Below are 5,000 nucleotides of genomic sequence, written 5' to 3' on the forward strand. Positions count from 1 at the left end.
TCTAGGCTGGATTATTGTAACTCCTTATTATCAGGGAGTACCAAGAAGTCAGTCAAGTGGCTTCAGCTGATTCAAAATGCTGCGGCTCGTGTACTAACCAGAGTTAGGAAAAGGGACCACATTACTCCTGTTCTGGCTGCCTTACACTGGCTCCCTATAGAACACAGGATAGAATTTAAAGTTCTTCTTCTCGCCTACAAAGCCCTTAACCTGTTAAACCCCATCCCTGTTTTTAAAAGGGGAAAATTAATAATCTTTTTTCTTAAAGTAACGATAAACCTGTGAGTTGGATGTAGAAAAGTCAGAATCAATATAAATGTTTTTTATTTTAAAGAAAATTCAGATTGAACATGGTAAAATTATAGTGTCCGTCCAAAAATAATTGTGTACTTATAGGGAAAACCACCCTTGGATGATGCGATAGTAGACTAAAAGCTTTAGGAATCCAAGGTACAACTGCGCATGCAGTTTGACGAAAGTGAAACCTGTCTCACGCTCTGAAATCTGAAAACTTAAAACAAGGTTTATTGCTGATGGATTATCAGAAATCATTTCAAAGGGAAAGTACTTCTACTTTAACTCAAGTACAAGATCTGAGTACTTCTACTTTTACTCAAGGACAAGATCTGAGTACTTCTACTTTTACTCAAGAACAATACCTGAGTACTTCTACTTTTACTCAAGAACAAGACCCGAGTACTTCTACTTTTACTCAAGAACAAGACCTGAGTACTTCTACTTTTACTCAAGAACAAGATATGAGTACTTCTACTTTTACTCAAGAACAAGACCTGAGTACTTCTACTTTTACTCAAGTACAAGATCTGAGTACTTCTACTTTTACTCAAGACCAAGACCTGAGTACTTCTACTTTTACTCAAGTATGTACTTCTACTTTTACTCAAGAACAAGACCTGAGTACTTCTACTTTGACTCAAGTACAAGACCTGAGTACTTCTACTTGTACTCATACTAACAGAATGGAGGCAACGATATAGTTGAAAGGGACTGGGTGTGGTGAAGCTCCATGGCCCATGAAGTGCAGCAAAAGAAGACGCCACACATGCGAGCTCGTTCAGGCAGTCAACTCGAGCACCAATGAGACATGAGCACGTGACGCGCCGCGTCCCTCTGACAACCAACCAAACGCTTCCACCTGCAGGCTCGTAGTTATCTCATCATCACTCAATGTTCTTTGTACATCTGTGGAGCGGTGAGGCCGAGCCCAGACGCCCAACCCCACTGTATGCTGCTTCTAATGAGCATGTAAGTAACAGGTCTGACTGCACTCCCAACGTGTCCATCTCCATGGAGGGGTCGGGGGGGTCGGGGGGTCGGAGGGGCTTGATGAGTGCAAATGTTTGGTGAACGCCTGCCTTCTGCTCACGGCATCATCCATGCAATGAACTTAAGTGGAAATACGCTTCTGTCGTTTTCAAATATCTGTCTTGAACTTCATTTCTCTTCGATTAAATGACCTTAATATAGCTTTATTTTATTTATATTTTATAGGGTTTTATACTTTGCTGTATCGATTCTGGTTGTCTTCCTTTATTTCTCCGAGAGGATCATTGTTGTTCTTAACAGCACCAGACTAAAGACTTTTCTTTTTGCCGCTGCTTTTAATTGAACTATTCACATCTTAGACTGCACTGTAACTTTTATCCATGTACTTTTTCTTTTAATGTTTATTTTATTAGCTTTTCTTTTTAATGCCACTTTCTGAATGTCTTTCTTTTGTTGTAAAGCACTTTGAACTGCCTTGTGTTGAAAAGTAATGTATGAATGAACTTGCCTTGACGTCTGATCTGAGGGGGTTTCTTGTTGTTGTTGGTTTTAATTTGTTCTTTTTGAGCCGCACCCGCCGTATAAATAAAGCTTTATTGTTGTTGTTGTTGTTGTTGTTGTTGTTGTTGTTGTTGTTGTTGTGTTTTCTTTCTTGCACCTCACAAACTCAATTTATACATTTGTATTTCAACTTGTATATTTCCTACTTTATTTTGAGATGATTAAATATTAGGATTGTTTATTTCTAGTCTTTTAATTTGTCTAATACACAAAGCCTTGTCTTTTTATGCTGCTGCCACGCAAACATGCTGCAGCCACGCAAACATGCTGCAGCCACGCAAACATGCTGCAGCCACGCAAACATGCTGCAGCCACGCAAACATGCTGCTGCCACGCAAACATGCTGCAGCCACGCAAACATGCTGCAGCCACGCAAACATGCTGCAGCCACGCAAACATGCTGCAGCCACGCAAACATGCTGCAGCCACGCAAACATGCTGCTGCCACGCAAACATGCTGCTGCCACGCAAACATGCTGCAGCCACGCAAACATGCTGCTGCCACGCAAACATGCTGCAGCCACGCAAACATGCTGCAGCCACGCAAACATGCTGCTGCCACGCAAACATGCTGCTGCCACGCAAACATGCTGCTGCCACGCAAACATGCTGCTGCCACGCAAACATGCTGCAGCCACGCAAACATGCTGCTGCCACGCAAACATGCTGCTGCCACGCAAACATGCTGCTGCCACGCAAACATGCTGCAGCCACGCAAACATGCTGCTGCCACGCAAACATGCTGCAGCCACGCAAACATGCTGCTGCCACGCAAACATGCTGCAGCCACGCAAACATGCTGCTGCCACGCAAACATGCTGCAGCCACGCAAACATGCTGCTGCCACGCAAACATGCTGCAGCCACGCAAACATGCTGCTGCCACGCAAACATGCTGCAGCCACGCAAACATGCTGCAGCCACGCAAACATGCTGCTGCCACGCAAACATGCTGCAGCCACGCAAACATGCTGCTGCCACGCAAACATGCTGCAGCCACGCAAACATGCTGCTGCCACGCAAACATGCTGCAGCCACGCAAACATGCTGCAGCCACGCAAACATGCTGCTGCCACGCAAACATGCTGCAGCCACGCAAACATGCTGCTGCCACGCAAACATGCTGCAGCCACGCAAACATGCTGCAGCCACGCAAACATGCTGCTGCCACGCAAACATGCTGCAGCCACGCAAACATGCTGCTGCCACGCAAACATGCTGCTGCCACGCAAACATGCTGCTGCCACGCAAACATGCTGCAGCCACGCAAACATGCTGCAGCCACGCAAACATGCTGCAGCCACGCAAACATGCTGCTGCCACGCAAACATGCTGCAGCCACGCAAACATGCTGCTGCCACGCAAACATGCTGCTGCCACGCAAACATGCTGCAGCCACGCAAACATGCTGCTGCCACGCAAACATGCTGCAGCCACGCAAACATGCTGCTGCCACGCAAACATGCTGCAGCCACGCAAACATGCTGCAGCCACGCAAACATGCTGCAGCCACGCAAACATGCTGCTGCCACGCAAACATGCTGCAGCCACGCAAACATGCTGCTGCCACGCAAACATGCTGCTGCCACGCAAACATGCTGCAGCCACGCAAACATGCTGCAGCCACGCAAACATGTCCGCCTTGGGATCAGTGAAGTCCTTCTTATCTCTTCAGACTCCTCGTTGTTCAAGAACACACGAAGGGTAATACATACAAAGTGTATTTTTTTAGTAAATGCTTTCATTTCTTTACGCTGCCTTTAAAATACTTAATCACACACACACACACACACACACACACACACACACACACACACACACACACACACACACACACACACACACACACACACACACACACACACACACACACACACACACACACACACACACACACACACACACACACACACACACACACACACACACACACACACACACACACACACACACACACACACACACACACACCACACACACACACACACACACACACACACACACACACACACACACACACTAATTTACACTTTCTTTTGGTCCTTTGAGTTTGTTTTAATGCGAGTCATTTTGTACTGTAGTGATATTTTTTTTTTTTCTTGTAGTATTTCTTGTATTTAGTTGTTGTACTTGTACTTATATCTGAGTACATTTTCCACCTCTGAGTGTTTTAATATTCTACATTGAGTTAAATCAAACTGTATATAAAAACATGGTTTAATGAATACCTCCACTCTCAGTTTATTTTGATGCCAATACTCGTGTACTTCTACTCAAGTCCTATTTTCAATTTAAGTATTTTATTTGAAGTATTTTTTAGCCTTTAGTTCTGAGGCTTTCCCGTCTTTGGTTCAGATTCCACACGATATTCAGAGTGAGATCAAATGTTCATTAATCTCTCCAGACTCACCTCCTCTCGTATTCTCACTTTCTTTTGATGCAAATAATTGTGTACTTTTAAATGTAGCTTTTTATTTGTATGCTTTCCCTGCAGTCCGAATATTCCTCACGATATTTAGAGTTCAATCAAACTGTATATACATTTCAATGAATACCTCCAAACTCCTCCAGTCTCCGTTTCTTTGATGCCAATAATCGTGTACTTTAACTAAAGTAATATTTTGAATGCAGATATAGTATTTGTTGTATCTTTACCATTGAGTTCTGAGACGTTCCCTGCAGTCTGAGTTGAACTATTCATATCTCAGGTTCAGGTAAAGGCTCGTTATATCACTGTGTCACAGAGTTCCCACAATGCACTAGGGGAACAACTACGTCAGGCAGTGTTCAGGTTCAGGTTCAGGTTCAGGTTCAGGTTCTTTCTTCGTACCGTAGGTAGATTTAACCAACTGACACATCTCTAAATAAAGGACTAGTAAAAAGTACAAGTACACTGCTCCGTCAAATCTCAACATATTTCTAAAACATTTAAGAAGGAAAACACGAGTACAATCATGGACATTCAGAATTAAATAAATAAATCTGTGTGACGCTCCATGATGTGCTCATGTATGCAATAGCTGCTGTGTCGAAGTGTTTTTGTACCGCCTCGTTCTTCTCTTGGGGACGACTGACCTCCGGCCCGAAGGAGCACGCTTCTGAGCGAGAGGCTGGGAGTCATGGTCTGACATGGAGCTGGATAACCGCCGTCAC

The 5,000-nt window shown here is 44.3% G+C and overlaps 1 protein-coding gene across 1 annotated transcript in view; it reads right to left on the reverse strand.

Moving 5' to 3' along the window:
* Nucleotides 1-5,000, reverse strand: part of LOC117443880 (homeobox protein Dlx4a-like) — a 21,843-nt gene that overhangs the window by 15,222 nt on the left and 1,621 nt on the right. The gene's annotated exons all lie outside the window — the stretch shown is intronic.

The sequence above is a fragment of the Pseudochaenichthys georgianus genome, unplaced genomic scaffold, assembly GCF_902827115.2.
Source record: "Pseudochaenichthys georgianus unplaced genomic scaffold, fPseGeo1.2 scaffold_694_arrow_ctg1, whole genome shotgun sequence".
Classification (NCBI taxonomy): domain Eukaryota; kingdom Metazoa; phylum Chordata; class Actinopteri; order Perciformes; family Channichthyidae; genus Pseudochaenichthys; species Pseudochaenichthys georgianus.